Source organism: Tamandua tetradactyla, chromosome 3 (assembly GCF_023851605.1).
Source record: "Tamandua tetradactyla isolate mTamTet1 chromosome 3, mTamTet1.pri, whole genome shotgun sequence".
Classification (NCBI taxonomy): domain Eukaryota; kingdom Metazoa; phylum Chordata; class Mammalia; order Pilosa; family Myrmecophagidae; genus Tamandua; species Tamandua tetradactyla.
The window spans coordinates 144,203,672-144,221,943 of record NC_135329.1 but is presented as its reverse complement, the minus strand read 5'-3'; the positions used below and the strand labels follow the sequence as shown (position 1 = coordinate 144,221,943).

The window sequence follows — 18,272 nt, the reverse complement described above, 5'->3', positions numbered from 1 at the left end:
AATTCCATTTTCAAAAATCTTTAGAAACACTAAAGTCAGTATATCTCCACAAGGCGAAAGCAGCGGTCCAAATTTTATATTCATGGAGACACCGATGCAGGGACTTCTTTTAGGAAAGAATGTCTGCGTCTCTAACCAAATTAAGATCCAGGATTTCCCAAATTCTGATTTCATAAACCAGACCACACCTTCAGTCCCTTCTCCAGCCTTCGCAGAGGACTAGTCCATGGAGACCAGATTTCCTGCCTCCCAAACAAGGAATTGTAGCAATTCACAAAGTGTGATCTTGATCCAGTGGGTTCCCGGCAGGAAAAAAAAAAACACCAGTAACATTTTGTCGGTTAGGTTGTTCATAGAAAAACACATGCTGCTTGTTCTTCCTGCTTAGAGAGGATGGAAAGGACAGAGTGGCTAACTAGGGGGATTTCTGCCTCTACCGAATCCAATGAACCAGAATGAATTATTTCAGCCTTGGACAGCAGTGCTAGGAAATAGAACCTCCACCCCATCGCTCCTGATGAAGTTTACTTTCCCCAAAGTAGCCAGCCCACCATCGGTTGCTGTTAGTTACAGAAACGGTTGGGTAAATGCCACATTGGTTGAAAAGGAGGTAGGAAAGTATGGGAGACAGTCAGCTCTTTGATTTTGAAGGGCTTTTAGAATTTCCTAATTTGCACTCTGTAAATAACCAAAATACATCTATTTCTCTGAGACTTTCTCATGTGTGGACTGCAGGAGCTCTTAATGTCTTTAGTGGTTATAAATAGTTCCAATAGTATTTTTTAAAATAATTTAAATGCAGGAGAAAAATTCATATTATATATATATTTTAATATATTCTAAAGTTGAAATGTTTTCAAAGGTTAACTAAAAGGATAGGTATATTCTAATCAGCAGTCACTTAAGATAAAATTTCAGAGAAGAGAATAAGTGTCACGTAGACACCCTCTCTGCCCAAGGGTCCCCTTATCAGTCAACACTGTGTATCTTAGATACTGAGTTATACTTGGATTTATCTGCTTAAACTTTCTGCCTCCAGTACTCTGAGTTTTTTCAGAGTAGGGACCATGCTTTATTCATCTTTGTATCCACAGCACCAAATACAGAGCCTAGAACATAGAAGGTCCTAAAAAAATGACTATGTGATTTTTTTATGGCTTCTGTGCCAATGACTTCTTTAGAAATGTTATTTTTGTTAGAAAATGTGCCACCCCTTGTATTACTTGCTTAAAATGGAGCATACCTAGGAATATACTTTGTTCAAGGTGCATGTCCTCCCTATCCAGATTCTCCTACAAAGCAGTAATTCTCATGGAAATGGAAAATCCTCACATCAAATTGGTGGGTTAACAAGGCACCGATTTGGACCCAAGGTCTCTAATGCTATAATCCTACCCAAAATTCAATCTAGCTGAGAAAAAGTGAAAGCAAACTGCAGTAATCTGGAATGGGAGTTCTTAGCATAGCATTTGGTAGAGTTTGGAGAAGTGGAGAAAAGGAAGATCAATTGGAGAAGGGGGCATGATGGCTGCAAATGTGGAAGTCCTATGAGCCCAACAACAGGGTCCTGGGAAGCTAGAGTTCCCTAATTGGGACACGTGCTTGTTTCACGCTTTCGTCTTCCATCACTAGGCACTCACAATGCTGCCACCTTCATCATGTCTCATGCTTCAGAACACCAAATAGGCAAAGAGAAGACATGGTGACATGAAGGAGGAAGGGAATAGTTCAGGTAATAGACTCTCCCACCCTGCCTCAACCTACGTATAGTTAAGGCCAGTCTCTGCCTTCTGCCCTCGCCCCATCCCAACTGCATATGCCAGGAGGAGAGAAAAATAACTCTGAAGGAAGATCTAGCTGAGCTCAGCCTTTCAGCCACCTGTGCCAATGTGCCAGACATGAGAGATGGACCTTACACACCTGCCACCATCAGCTGAATACCAGAGTCGTCCCCGCCGGTGCTATGTGGAGCAGAGGAATCACCTGGCCAAGCCCTACCTGAATTCCCGACCCACAGAATTTTGAAAAATAATAAAATAGTTGTTGTCTCAAAACACTAAGTTTTAGGGTGATTTGTGATAAAGCACTATATAACCAAAACAGATATGCTATAAAGTACTCATGTGAGACTCTGATGGTGGGTTTCTATTCAGCTGACCACCTCCTCTACCATCTTCCTCCATGAGAGCAAGTCCACAAACCTAGGCCATAAATGGCAAAGCTATTGAGACATGCTTTTTAAGAAATGAGATCCTTTTTTACAGGTGAGTTGAAAGAATTTTAAGGGTAATTCCTAACTGTCCAATAATAGGTCCCAAGTCTGTGGGAATGGGGGTAGGTTTTATACAGTTTCCCCGGCTTTGGCATGGTGGAGTGGGGCGGTGGTTAGGGGACTGAGACTAAAGCTCATCTGTCTGGCATCATGTGGTTGGGGATAGTTTACTTTGATACCCAATGCTCCCTTGTCCACTTAATCTTTATTTATTTTTAAGATTCTTTTATAGGACCTACTTGTCATTACTATTATCGTTTCCATGATCACAAAGAATTTTTAAATCTCCCTGCAGTTTGCAAGAGAGCAAATCCCAAAGTGTAGTTCCAAAATTGAGCATTAAAATCCCAGCACAAGGGAGGCTTCCTAAAAACTTACAAGTCACCGCCCCCCCCCCCCCCCCCACCTGCAAAGTCTCTCAGCCTCCCTCTTCATTAAAGGGTTCCCCGCCCTTCTCCAGCTCTAGTTTCATCCTGTGAAAAGGGTCACTGCCTTAGGTGCCATGAGCAGATGAGCTTATAGAATGAACCGTAAATCTAATCCGTTTGGCTCATGGGTTTCATGGGAGCCACGCAAACAATAGCTGAAGTTGTGTTAAGCTTCGGTGACTCCAACTGATTCCCAGTTTGGTTTATTCATGCAGGAGGGTCGGAGATACAAAGCCAGGCCCATTAATTTCCAAAGAGCGATTCCTACAGAGGAAAAAGCTGTCGATCCCTCTGAGGATTTTAATCCAAGAACTAAACTGCAGGATCTTTTTTTTTTAATGGCATAAAGTGTGTCTTTAACTTATTCAATTTCCTTCCATTTATCCAATATTTTGTATTTCTAAGGAGATCCTGGCAACTCTTGATGAAATTGGAATCCCGTGTTGACAGGAACAGAAAACTTCTCCTGCTTCTTAATAGCCCCACTTAATAGCCATCAAAGTGTGCCCCTGGATCCCCACCTGCGAAGATTCTTTTTAACGTCATTGTGCCTCAGATTATCTCTGGAAAATGGACTTAATTAGTTTCAGCAACTAATTCCATTCTCTTCTCTGTTATATACTTTTACAGCAATACGTTTTTGAATGTGAATTTTACTCTCAAGATCGTAAAGTTCATTTAATTACAGTACTGAAGTCACACCAGTTTTCATCTCCTAAATCGCACATGCTTAGCTTCCAGATGGAAAAATGAATCTTCACCACAGCTCCATCAGGAATGCCAATTTCCCATCATTCCCTAGCCGTGGACAATGCAGTTATAATAGTGTGCAAATTTAAGACATTTTCTGGCCCTCGGAGCCTTAAATTTACCTCTTGGCTGAAACTTCAAGTAGAAATGTATGGGGCTGGTGATATTTGCCTTCTCTCAGTTTTTCAGTGAGAAGAAAAGCACTTATACTTGAAATAAGCAGATGTGGAAACGCTTTTCACTATAAGCATTATAAGGTTACAAGAGGCTGTCTGCTTAGAGCAGTAAACCTGATATGTATTATTAGAATGAGAGACATATTTAGTGTGACAGACCCATCGAGCAGAATTTTCAGTTCAGTTCAAAATGACCACTAGTAACAACACATTTCGTTGTTTATTAGGCGTTTGGCGGATCGTGTTCTTGGAGTCACGAGTGCGTGTTGTGTCTATTTCAGTGTAGACTCTCACACCAATACATTTATAGCTTCAAATCACTACATCCAGAATTAATACAGGCAAAAAATGTAAGGAACAACGTCACAATAAGATTCAAGGAATTACCTTTGTAAAATATTTCATATTTAATGAAGGAAACTTTAATTGGAGAAAATTAAATTAAATATCTAATATTCTGGAAGAAAAAAGTATAACTGCTCACAAACTGATCTTAAGCAGTCAAAATAGTCATTTCAGGAAATCCATGAAAAAAATCTATATGAAGATGATTAAAAATTACCAGTGTGATTCTGTAAAGAGCCGGACATAAAAAGCCAATCTAACTTCATTCTAAACGAAAGTTGTCACCACGTAAACTGGTAGAAAGTGACATAGAAAATGCATCAGCATTTTTTTGGTTAAGACCACTGTGTTTGTAAAATTCACAGAATCCCACCAGAAACCAGCTTAAGCTATATCATGGGTATTCAACCAAAGTATATGGAATTGTGACAACAGCTAACTTTTATGGAGTAAATGTTATTTTATTTATTTTGCTGTAAGTACTGTTCAAAACATTTTATATTCACTCAATCTTCACCATATCCTGCATAATAAGTATTCTGAGTGTTTTCATTTCATATGTGAGGAATAAGAAAAAAACAGAGTCACAGAAGTTCCCCAGGCTACCCAGCTCAGAAGTGCTTGAGCTCCTGGCAAGGATTCCAAAAGTAATCAGAATTATTACAATATGCCTTACAAGTAATGTTACAAGGAATTGGTGCTATTTGGTCTAAAGAGAAGAAAGCTAAGGGGTGACTTCTTTATTATCTTCACAAATATGGAAAGTTGTTAATCATATTATATCTTGCATTCATTGAGATAGGAATGAGCTTTGGCCTAAGCTTTTTTGGCAGATGAAAGGAGGAATCTGACAGGCTACAGAAGAAGGCCAAGGAGTGTCTAGTCCTAGAGACATTCAAGAAGAAACCTAGAAGACACCTGACAGTCTTGTGCAGTTGGTGATAGGGCTCAGGAGTGTCTTTGGACCTGTACCACTGGCATAAATATACAAAGCCTATTTGTGACTGCCATAGGAAACCAGGAGTCAGATGAGAAAGAAGAAAGAAAAAGAATATGGAGGAAAAAGAAGAAGAAACAAGGAATGGAAATACGTTGTAGGAAGTGGTCAAATTAGCATTCATCTTTCAGGTGATCTCCATAGGTCTCTGAGTTCTCTTATTTTGTGCAATAAAGTATATAACAGGATGGTCATCAAGGAACCCTGGCTTACAAGTGACCAGACTTGTGCATGACCAAGTTAGTGGCCAAGAGTTAAGGTACTTTGCGTGCCATTCGCCTTTGCCACATCCCACAGGACCTCCTTGGTGGCGGCTGAAACACCTGAGGGGATCAGAATGCGACCCATTCAGCAGCTCCCTTCAGGAATCCATCTGGACGTGGCTCCACAGTGGCCCCCACCCAAGTGGGAATGTCTTGGCCAGAAGAATCTGAATGATGGCACCATGCCGCCCCTGCCCACACCATACACAGCTCTGTATTTGCTGTAATTTGAAGGAAAATGGGCAGTGTGGACCTTATTTCCAAGATACTGAGCTCATCAAGAGAGACTTGAAGGCAGCCTTGTCTCCATGTCAGAGCATGGAGAAGTAAATCCCAATCCCGAGTTCATATTTGTTTCTTGAGAAACATTGAACACACCATATCTCTCAGTTCTCCCATTTCCTTCCCTATAAAATGGGTTAGGCTAATTTTTCTCTACATATCTTACTGAGTGGCTATGTTTAATTAAAGTTGCGCTTTAAAAAAAAATTATGAGAAAGGAAATAGACAGTATTCACAACTCAAAATTCCTGGTTTATGGACCACCTTAGAAGTCATAACACTTGCCCACTAAGACCTTAGAGATGATGTAAGGTTCAATCTTTTCATGTATATAGAGTTGAGGAAACTGTGGCACATAAGGGAGAAAAGACAGAATTGGAAACAGATCATCAATCTCCTTAATCTTACCAAGTTTTCCCCCCAGCAAACCAGATTAGAAAAGAAGTAGCATGTTCTTTTCCTCAACTCAATATATTAGAATGCACAGGGCTCCTCAGTGGCACACAACATTGAAATTCTATAAGCCCAGAAATCACAAAGTTGTGGAGCAAACACTTAGTAGAGGCTGAGGTGATCCTATGATGGCATCTTGGCATTATTATTCTGCTATGACCAGATCCTTCTGCTTTCAGAGGGCATGATGAGTGCCAGGCACCACTACCCAGTGGCTTGCAGTCTTCTTGGTTTCATATTACTTTTCAGTCCAGGGCTTCCATGCAAAGAAAAGAAGAGAAAGTTTCTTGCTGCCTATAGGATGAAGCGCTACCCTCCATGGTGTTGGCCTGTCTCCACTAGTTCCTTCTAAAGTCTATCAGTTCAGATCAACTATTCTAATGTACCTTGAATCATACTTGCTCACAGCACAAGTGTGAATCCCATTTAATTTTTCACAAGTTAATACAACTATCCTAAATAAAACCACATTTTTAAAGAGTTAAAATATGAATCACATGCTTATTATGAAGAAAAGAAACTTAGACACTAGACATGTATAAAACATACAGAGACATTTTCCATCTGTCTTACACCACTCCCCTAAGATAATCATTGTTAACAGTTTGGTTTACATCCTCCCTTTTATGCATGTAAGAACATGTTTATAAATATTTGGCTTTCAAATCTTGACTAATGTTAAGGAACTCCTTATTAAAAGTCATAGGTCAAACTCCCTCTTGAAGTATTAAGACCTACTTTAAGGATCCAGAAAACAACAACTAAAATAACACAAGTAGAGGTTGAGGGTAACTTGGCTTGCTGTGACTAGTTTGCCTGGTTACTCCAAACATGCAAATAAATCCAATCTAGTAATTTAAAAACAGGATTACAGTTCTTACTGGAATTAATAATAAAAATGTTGGAACTGAAATTATTTTCTATTATTATTCTGCTGAGTTGCAGAAATGTCTCAAACTCTATTTAATAGTAAGTTATTTAATTTAACACTAATTATGAGTGCACTTGGCCCAATCTGTCTGGTGCTCTGTTTCCTGGTGATTTTGTTTAGTTACACTAGTGACTCTGGCATAATGACAGTAGTGTCTAGGGCTAGTGTGAGTTTCCTCTGATATTTGGATGAGGTGGTTATGTCTTGGTGTAATGTGAAGGAACATTCTCTCCAGGCTCACTATGACTAAGGCAGGCCCACACCCAGATACCTGAGGTTTGTGCCTCCACATGCCACAGTTGAGGCAATGTAACCTCAGGTCTTATTTATCTGAAGGGTTCCCAAGGCTGCCGAGCACCCAGCAGCTGCTCAAGAAGAAGGGACAACTGTACTTGGGAAAGACTAGCAGTTCCCCCAGGTAAACATTCACATCTTGCAGACCGCAAACCTATTATTAGAAGTGGAGTGCTGGCCCTCAGTCTCAGATAAGTCATTAGTTTCCACTTAGACCCTTGTAGCTGAATAAGGACACTTGGGGGTGAGGTGGTCCAGGGAGTACATATTTAGTGCAAGTGCTGAATGAGCATCTGTGCATTGCCTGAAATTCCAAGGAATCCTATTTAGCCAGAAGGGAAGAAATAAAAAGGTAAACCCTAAATGATTGTCAGAGCAAGCCAAAAGCTGACCAATTTTTGTGATTGTCCCCCCACTTGCCTCCTCAATTAGGATCAACTTTTACCTTTACTCTAAATTTCACCACAACCTTCTTTCTCCATGCCTGGGGTGAACTATCCTCTGCTTCAGTTTGCAAACAGGGTTAGCAGTGCCTATCTCCAAAGGAGGGCAGTTTTCCAGGCCCGAGATGGGTGTTGAAAATAGAGATCAATGTCATAAAGTCTCTTTTACAATAATCCCAAAAGATTGCCCCAACTCTTCTATTATTCTGGAATTTAAAAAAAAAAATCAATTAGCCCTTGAAATAAGCCATGACAGTGTTTCTCAAAAAAGTTGTACAAGGTCTGCAAGAATTTTTTAATTTGGGGTTTTCCTTTGAATTATAATCTAAGAAAAGTAATGTGAATGTTTGGAACCACAGGATGACAACTTTGTAACCAAATACTGCCTGGAGTTCTGCATCTGTGTTTGTCTCTCCAAGAGAGCTGGTGTTCAGTCTTTAGGGTTGTATTTTAACTTAGATAAAACAATATATTAAACTATTCGGCCAATCAACCTAATGGATCATTGTATAAAGATAGAAACTACAAAAACTAAAAATAACAGCAATGAAAATGATGATGCCTCAAATGACAGTCCATCATATTCAAGATCAAGAGAATCATGTCAACTAGTGAAACATAGAACAGTCAAACATGTCTTCCTGTTATTAAACCCAACATCAGCAATTTAGTTTCCCTAAAACACTATCTAGGGCAGTTTTTAAGTGTTAGTCATTTGAATGTTATCGGTTTTATAGTTATGGGGTTTTAACTGATAAATGTTTTTTGGCATTGTACTTACCTAGTTGTGTTTGTTTATATTTAAATGTTACTTAAAAAATAATTTGTCTATGTGGGACATGACTCCCAGGGCTGTGGACCTTCCTGGCAACATGGGACGGAAATCCGAGAATGAACTCGGACTCACCATCAAGGGATTGAGAAAAACCGTAGAATGAGCTGAGACCCAGCACCAAGGGATTGAGAAAACCTTCTCAACAGAAAGATGGAAGAGAGAAATGAGACAAAATAAAGTGTCAATGGCTGAGAGATTCCAAACAGAGCTGAGAGGTTATCCTGGAAATTATTCTTTACACATTACATAGATATCACCTTTTTAGTTAAGGCATAACAGAGAGGTTGGAGGGAACTGCCTGAAAATGTAGAGCTGTGTTCCAGTAGCCATGTTTCTTGAAGATGATTATATAATGATATAGCTTTCGCAATGTGACTGTGTGATAGTGAAAACCTTGTGTCTGATGCTCCTTTTATCTACCTTGTCAATAGATGAGTAGAACATATGGAATAAAAATAAATAATAGGAGGAACAAATGTTAAAATAAATTTAGTTTGAAATGCTAGTGATCAATGAAAGGGAGGAGTAAGGGGTATGGTGTGTATGGTTTTTTTTTCTGTTTTCGTTTTATTTTTCTGTTGCCTTTTTGTTTCTTTTTCTGAATTGATGCAAACATTCTAAGAAATGATCATGATGATGAATCTGTAGCTATGTGATGATATTGTGAATTACTAATTATATATGTAGAATGGAATGATCACATATTGGGAATGTTTGTGTTTCTTTCCTGTAATTTTTTTTAATTAATAAAAAAAATTTGAATCATTGTAAGGAGAAATTATTTCCACTTCTGGTGGCCTACAAATTAATGAAACTTGAGAAATGGCAAACTAAGGCATTGATTGGGGCTTGGTGGTCTTATTAGACAGAAAATCTCATTTTAATGTTAGGTATTATGAAGGAATTTTGTCAGGAACTTTCAAGCAGAGATCTAAGGTTAGTGGATCTTCCTGTTATTATTCAAAGTTTCATTTTAAATGCATGTTGATTCATACATGCATTTACTCAGTCATCAAACATTGAACACCTACAATTTTCCAGCCAGGTTTAGAGATGAATGAGGAAAATGACCACATTCTCGCCCTCACAGTTCACAGCCTAGCAAGAGAAACACACAGATTCATTAAACATGTTTCTCTTTCCACCCCTTCCTTCCATCTCCTTTCTAGAGGACCACCCCATGCTCTGGTGTCAAGAAAGCCTGTTTCCACCCTGATTGGTCCGGGGGAAATCACCTGACCTGGGGGGCAACTGCTCCAGAAACCGGCCAGTGGCCAGTGGGACAGCCTGGTGCCAAGGGCTGCTTTCAAATAGAGGTAAGCCGACCCATCAAAATCTATTTTCTCAAGTACCTAAGTGAAGAGAGCCAGATACTGCCAGTTTCTGGTGGTTTCTGAACTGAAGGGTCACGGTATATCACCACGGCTGGGGGGGCCTTTGTGCTGGGTTGAAAGGCAGGGTTCCTAATCCGAGAACTGAATGAAATTCAAGGGAATCATAAGTTTGGATGGGACAAAAATGACCTTTATCATCTTTTGTTCCTGCAGCCCTTCCAATAAATTTGTAAGCACCTGATTCCTTGCGTTAAATATTTCTCTGCTTGAAAACAGAGTGACTTCTGTTTCCAGCTCTGACTAACATAATTTTGAAATATGTGTGTAAGTTTGCCAGGAAGAAAAGAGGATGGAGGAAAGGAAAAGACTTGCCATACGAAAGGAACAGCAGGCCTCAAAGGTATGAGTATTTGGCCCTCCTCAAGGAAGGAGTATTTCATTAGGGCTTGAACAGAGTTTCTCAAATTCACATTATTGACATTTGGGGCAAGATAATTGTTTGTGTGGGGGTGTGGGTGGGAGTGGGGGGGCCTGACCTGTGCATTGTAGGGTATTTTGCAGCATCCCTGCTCTGTACCCACTAACTGCCAGCCGTACCTCCGCTCCTCCCACCCAGTTGACAACCACAAATGTCTCCAGGCATTGCCAAATGTCTCTGAGGAGGGGTTGTGTGTGTGTGTGTGTGTGTGTGTGTCTGTGCACGCACATGTGCTCAAAGATGTCCCTGGTTGAGGATCACTGGGCTAGAGTATAAGAAATGCTGGCAACAGGTGCAGGGGCTCCCACTGAGTCTCTGGAGCTAAGCTGATGTCCAGTGAAGCCTTTGTATGTCAGGTCAGGAGACCTAGAGTTTATCCTGTAATGAGGCAATGGTGAACGTTGGAAAATCCTCAAGCAGGATAGGTTAATGTTGAGATCTGTGTTCTGGCAGCAGAAATAAGATGGACTGGACGCAAAGAAATCAGTAGGCGTCCTTTGCAATAATAGTTACGACAGAAGATAATGCGGGTCTGAACTAAGTAGTAGAACAGAGATGGAGACAAAATAGACTGTAGTGGCTGAATGGATAAGGGCATTGCCAATGAGATAAAGAATAAAAAAAAATGCTAATTTTGCCAACTTGAATGTTTAGTTAGATGATAAGGTCATTAACTGAGGAATAGAATTCGGTAATAGAAGTGGGTCTCTGTTTTTCCCCTGTCAGGGAGAAATGGGGGTTAGAAGGCATGTGAAAGCCATTGTGGTTGAATTTGACTTAAGCATGAAACAAACACCGAGGACGGTAGAGAATAGAGATAGAAAGAACCTGGATTCTGGATGACATCAGGGAGTTGCCGAGCATATTCTTTCTGGACCCTGTCTTTTCCTTGGCCTGCCAATTGTGCGAGATCACAAATGTCCCTATTGTTATAGCCAGTCTGAGTAGGGGTTTTCTGTGTTTTGCTGACAAAAGCATTCTAATGGTCACTTATGGGCAGTGCCAGGGTAGCTCAGTGGTGGAATTCTCGCCTGCCATGCGGGAGACTTGGGTTCAATTACCAGACCCTGCACTTGCAAAAAAAAGTGATAATAATTATTATTATTAGTATGAGGTGAGTGTTAGAAAATATTGAATTTGAGAAGCCTGGGGGCCATCCAAGTAGAATGGAATTGGAAATATAGATCTGAATTCTAGAATTGAGGTTACTGTTAAAGCACCAGCAGTCTCATGCTGGGCAAACGCATCATTTCCAGAGCATGGCCGAAGCCATGGGAACGGCTGTGAATGGTCCAAGAGAGAGTGAGAATGTAAGGAGAATGACCCTGGCCATTACCACCATGTAGGGTGGCAGAGAGAGAGAGGTAGTGGGTGAGATTGAAGTAGGATCAGAGGTAGAAGGAGAGCCAGGAGAAAGTGGCATTACAGAAGACAAAGAAGGAAAGTATTTCAAGAAGGAGTTGTCAAAAGTGTCAGCATATGTCAAGAAGTCACGTCAGATGGTAACTTAAAATTTGGGTATTGTTTTAATTATGATGTTTGTGACTGCAAGTAACAAGAAACCCCAATTCTAACTGGTTTAAACTAAAGGGAAAATTATCATCTCAAGGAACAGTTACCTAAGGTAGATCAGCTTCAGGGCTGGTTAAATTAAGACATTCAACAGTCCCATCCAGAACTCAGATTATCTTCTCTGTTCTGTCGTCTGTAGCATCTAAGTCTGCTTTCTCCAGTTGTTGCAAAATGGCTCCCAGAAGTAATCAGAGCTTTGGGTATCTTTGTTTTTACAACAAAAAAGAGAGTGCTATAAAATGAGAGGTTGTCTCCCCCAACCATGAAACACAAGTCCTTCCTTTGGCTTGGCTGGGTCATCTTAGACCACGTGCTCACCTCTGAACCAACAGTGGCCACCAGGGAAGTCCACACACAGAATCTCTTAGGACTATCAGGATTTAACCATAGAGTGATAAGTATAGTTTTACATGCCATAGGTATTTCTAAGCTTAAGCCTAGACTGCATCCATTATTGCAAATTCAGGCCTGTCTGGGTATATCTGGGCATCACTGACAAAGTGAAGAAATGCTCAGCAGAAATCATTTGCTTAGAGGTGAGAAGCCTCTTTAGGTAGAAAAGTCCAAGGATATGTGTTCACTACTAAGCATGTCTGGCAAATTAGTGGGTGTGACCAAATAATGTTATTTGGTCCTATTTATCTATTCCTACTATACTGTTTTGATCAAAACAACTTTATGATACATTTTAAAACCTGGCCAAATCCTGCTTCATTGTTCTACTTTTTCAGGGTTTTCTTAGATATTCTTAAAAATTTTTTTAGATGAACATTAGAACAAGTTCCCCTTAAATTCCATTGGAATTATTATTCTTAAAATAATTAGGAATGTATTTAAAATTAAAGCTGAATATGGAGAGATTGACTCATTGGTAATATTGTGTCTTTACTAGTAGGAATATAGTATATGTTTTTCCACTTATTCAAATCCCCTTTTACATACCATTTTAACTGATCCAGTTGACTCAAAATTTCTTTAAACCTCTTATTGTGTTGGATTTTACATTCTATTGCTTAATATAATATCTGTTGTAACATAAACCGACAGACAAATTTATTAATAAAATTTATTCTCCAGGATGATGTATCATGCATATTTCCCGATATGTTTACCCCACTTTGACAAGGATGGTTAGTATTTCAGCTGTTTCTCTCAGTTTTCCTGAATAGACAGTCTTCTACTATCTCAATAATGGTCATTTTATCTCCTTTCAAATATTTCCATTTTGTAAAATAATATTTTGTTTCAAAGCAGCAATGTAACAGGTTCGTAATATTTACAGTATGCTTTATTTTGTAAGATGCCCTACATTAACTTTTAATTTAGTGATAACATTGACTAATAAGCCACTGCTTCATATTTCTAAACAGTGACATGTCAGAAGCAAAAATGTGGTTGCTAATGGCCTGCACTCGTGCCGTGTCAAACTCTGGTTTTTGAGGAATAGAATCTCGGCATTTTTGTTCTGCTTGCTCACTGCTTTGGCCCAAAGAAATGAGCTGGATGAGTGTTCTTTTCTATTCAAAGATGCCATAGATTAATTTTAAAGACTTCCTTTCATCTACATAACAGAATGGGTTCAGATGGCCTCTTAAGCTATTATCTGCACTTTGGAACTTTGTGCTGGAAAGTCATACTAATTGCACAAAAGGGGTCTGTTAGAAACAGTGAACAATGTGAGTTTGACATTTTTCTCCTTCTGCCTCCAGAAGAGAACCAAAGCAACTATTTTATTGAATTTATGTATTTCATAAAAGAATGTGGGGTTATATTTATAGGCCAGCGAACTTCATGGAAATGACAAAACTTCAGAGCTTGTTTAAGGGGACACACTTTTTAATACCTCATTCCCATTGAGTTCTTTGAGGGGAGGTGACAGCAAGTTCTTCTGTGTGATCTATTAAGCATTCAAACTGTGTGCTTGTTTAAATGTAAGAAAAATAAGGAGCAATGCCTAATCTGGGTCAATGCAGCCTTATTTTGGGGGGGAAGGGCAGGAAGGGAGGAGGAGAAGAGTAAATAGTGTACAGCATATTTAGAATTTTGGCTGAAATGAGACTATGTTTACCAATATCTTAAATAAAAAAATTTGTTGGCTTTCCCACATTAAGCACTTCTCAATTACATTCATTTTTTTTTACCCTGTGTCCTCTTTCGATTTCATTGATTTCTGTGAGCCTGCATGTGTCACATACTTTGAATATAAATTTCTTTAATCAAAAACCACCTGAGCCAGAAAGCTCACCCTTGCTCAGGAAATTCAATTCTCAGCTTGGAAGTGGCTACCCAGCCTAGCAGGGTGAAGATTTAGAGGAAGGGATTTCATATCTTGGTTGATGTTCCAAAGAAGCTGTGATTTTTCCAGGACAATCTTTTCTTTGAACCCAACATGAAAACACATTAGAGCTCTTTTCAGAACAAAGAAATATACATAGGAAATAAAGACATTGTTTTATCAAAGCTTCAACTTTTACTCTGATGTAAACTGTCTGCTAAAGAAAGCCTCTCTCCTTCTGAGAAAGAAAAGTGATTTGACTCTGTTTTACTCCATACCTAAAAATCCTGCTAATCTTGATTCGAATTAATTTAAAAATTAAAAAAAAAAAGTAGAAGAGAGCTTTCCCATTTTCTTTTCACTGAAGTTTCATTCCCATCTTCCCCAAAGCTGATGTTCGGTTATTTACCCAGCATAGGTTGTGAGCCCACTGGCACTGAAGTTAGTCTTAATGACGGGTTGGAAAACCAGGGTGGGTCTCTAATCACTAACTGGGCTGCATCTGACATATTATTAATCATATTTATTTAAACTAATTCCACCTCCTCCTGGGATGAAGAGGAGCTTCTGCTCTCAGAATCTGGGCTGCCTGGCACACTGAAGGAAGCAACAACCCCCTCTTGCAGCTTGTCTGTCCATATGTAGCATCCATCATCAGGTTCCAGGGCAGTCTGGCTGAGATAGGTCCAGTGACGCTCGGCTGTGACGTACTGTCTACCCTGGGTCCTCTAATTCGTGACGCTCAAAGTGTGTTTGTGGTGACCCTCCAGCTTAATGCCGCATATAGCCAAGAAGCCGACAGCTTCCTGTCTATTTCAGAATCCACCCAGGTTTAAATGACAAGTTCCTTCTTCCAGCATCCTTTTGCCTCTGGGAGTCTTTCCAGTATCTCCTTTCAAATACTCAGACCCTCTCTAGCCTCATCTCCGCTTAAAAGGCAATTCTTGCTCCCTGCCTACCAGGGTGGACTTGATGCCAGCCCTACCCTCATTCTTGGACTCAAACTCCAGCTCCAGTCACTTCCAGTCTGGAATCTGGGAATCCAGATCAATAAAAGTCTTGGGCCATTTCTGCAAGGATATAAAGGTATATCCTGAGACATGAATAGGGCCATGGGAGGCATGGAATGCCCAGATTATGCTCATTGTCTCTCAGAGTTTGTTCTCACCTTAATGTCAAGAATAAACAGAAAGTTGAGTGGTGCTACTTGAAAGTCCTGAAATTGAGGATCTTTATGAACTATCCAAAGTGTTGATGAAGTCACGTGGTTTTAATTCAAATTAAACCAGCCAGGCACTTCAGTGGATACAAACAAAAGTATACACAAAATAATTTGCCCCTTTGAGACTTCAAAATTAAAGAAATATATTTAAAATATTTATTCACATGTATTTAGTACTTACTATATATGCTAGGCATTGAACTAGGCACCAGATAACGAAATGGATAAAGGCATAGTTGGTTACCGCAAGGAACTTTACGGTGTAATAGGGGAAATGAGACCCACAAACAAATACCCTGTGATGAGCACGCTAAATACGTGCAGGGACGTGCGCAGAGCAGAAGAGACTCCATGTGGAAGGGATGGGTCATTCCCCACGCGTTTGTTGAGGACTTACTATATTCCAGACACTAGGGATAGCGTGAACAGACACAGTCTGTATTTTCAGGATCCACTAGAATAGTAAGATAAGCCAACAGGTAAATACTAAAAATGCAATATGCAGCATAATGGGAATTTACATCGGATGCAGTGGGGAGCTCTGAGAAGGGGCTCTGACCACAGGGGCGATACTCAAAATATTTAACTGGCCAGTCAGAACTGACTCTGGTAGTAAACAATTGGCTCCATAAATGGCTGTACTGGCTGATTATGAAAGAACCCTGTCCCTATCCCAGTCTACACAGACAGGGAGCTTCCTAAAGAAAGCGAGGCCTGATTAGACTCTTGAAGGACAAGTGGAAATTGACCAGGCAAATTTCAGACAGAGATAACAGCACCATGCAAAGGTTTGTAGGGGTGAGAGGACGGTGCATTTGCAGGAGAATCAGCCTTCCTCACCAAAGTGAGCACCAGACCACAGGCTCCCAGTGGGCCTTCTCAGAGGCAGGCCCTGTGAAATGAAGCATCCTGCTTGGTGAAACCATCTAAAAGTCATCAGAAGTGACATTTGAAGATAGTCAAGACTCAAAACACACACCCCCACATGCAAGACCCTGCTGATACTAACCAGAAGACAGGGATACACTCTGGATGATGAAGACCAACCACTAAGCCAAGGACAAAAAGGACAGACTGGTACATAAAGGGAAGCATACTGTAGCAGATTGAACGGTAGCCCCCTCCAAAAGATAGGTCTACCCCTAAGCTTTCAGAACCTGTGGATGTGGTCTTACTTAGGGAAAGAGTCCTTGTAGATATAACTAAGGACCTTGAGATGAGACCATCCTAGATCATCTAGGTACGTCCTAAATCCAATGACAAATGTCTTTATAAGAGGTACACAGAGAGAAGAAAAGGCCAGATAAGATGGTGGCAGAGATTGGAGTTTATAGCCACAGCCAAAAGAACAGCTGGAGCCACCAGAAGCTGGAAATATAAGGAAATGTTCTCCCCTAGAGCCTTCTGATGGAGCACAGCCATGCCAATACCTTGCTTTTGGACTTCTGACCTCCAGAATGGTTAGCAAATAAATTGTTGTGGCTTTAAGCATCCAAGTTTGTGATAATCTGCTACAGAGTCACAGGAAACTAATACAAACAGACCAAAAGGTAGAGAGGGGAAGTAAGAAAAGAGATAACCTTGGGAAAGGCCTGAAAAGATTTCTCAAAGCAAAAAAAAGGAACAGATTAAGATCAAACCATAAAACTGCCCCAATAATAATCTTATTCATGATTTAGGGGAAAGCAAGTTAATAAGATGATGAAAAAATAGAAACTAAATGGGAAATAAGTAAATCCGGTGGAACAAGTATGTGGGCATGGGTTGTTTCCGCCTGCCCAGAACTCACCCCCATTCTTCCATGAAGGAACCTCTCTTTCCTGTGAGAGTCCCAGGCTGTGCAGTTCAGGTAGGTCTGACCCACCCTTGTCCCTCCTCCACCACAGCTGTGGAAATATGCCCCACATCTATCCAAAGAACCCCATTATCTCTGGCCCCAGTGATCAGTGCACAGGTGGACACATGATTTCGGGTGTTCCCAGAGTCTTCCCCAGGACTTTTCTGAAGTAGCATGAAGAGGCGCTTCTGTACAGGCATGGGTGAGTCAGGTCTCCTGTGAGCCTTGGGATGCCCACAACCAGCTTCACCCCACTTGAGAGATGGGGTCCCAATGACATCATCTCAGTCCCTGGAGCTGTGTTCTGTCTGCTCCTGGACTTCTCTGCTATTTGAGCTAATTCCCATTTTACCCTGAGCTAATTTGGATTCTGTCCCTTGCCTGCAACTCAAAAGGTCCTGATTAATTCAAGACAACTTTCAGTCACTAAAATAATGGTTTCAAGTGACATTCTGGCCGCTTGCTCAGGACTTCCCTACATGGCTAGACCCTATATGCATTGAACATCATGAATGGAAATATCAGAGGAGACAGCGTTCACAAAAAGTACTCACTTCTCACTTATTGAAGAATTTCTGGTACAAAAAGCTCTTGCCAACAAAAAGCACTTTAATAAATTGTCTCCCAAAAATATTTTGCAGGAGTCAGAGACGCTGCCTAATTATATTCATTTACTCCAGAAGCATTTATTAGCAGGTCCAGGGCCGACACAGTGCTTGACAAGAGGCGGAAACAGAGTGAGACAGAGCTCCTGCATAGAGATACTGACAGTCCTCGGGAGACAGACATGTGAACAGATGGATTAGCAGAGGAATGCTGTGATCCGGGACAAAGTGCTGTAGGAGCCCGAAGGAGGAAGCACACAGCCTCCTCTGATCGGAAGTAAAAACGATCCTTCTATTTCAGAGGAGAGCATATATCCACAGACATGCCCACTACCACATTCAACTTAAACATATTAATTATGGTAGAGAAGATTCTCTCAAGCTTTGAGAAGTTTCCACACTGGACTATGGAAGAAAGGGACCCTACACTTATTGAGTTCCTCTCCTCTGTAGGACATGCCATCTGTGTTCATTTGGAAA

General features: G+C 40.5%; 1 long non-coding RNA gene across 2 annotated transcripts in view; it reads left to right on the top strand.

The window, feature by feature from the left end:
• The window catches only part of LOC143676383 (uncharacterized), a 33,308-nt gene that overhangs the window by 9,067 nt on the left and 5,969 nt on the right, over positions 1 to 18,272 (top strand). The window contains exons 2-3 of one of the 2 annotated variants that reach the window (XR_013172048.1): positions 9,639 to 9,785; positions 10,133 to 10,204. This is a non-coding gene — a long non-coding RNA (uncharacterized LOC143676383). Of the gene's footprint in view, positions 1 to 9,638; positions 9,786 to 10,132; positions 10,205 to 18,272 lie in introns of those variants that run through there. The other variant, XR_013172047.1, reaches the window with a different exon arrangement.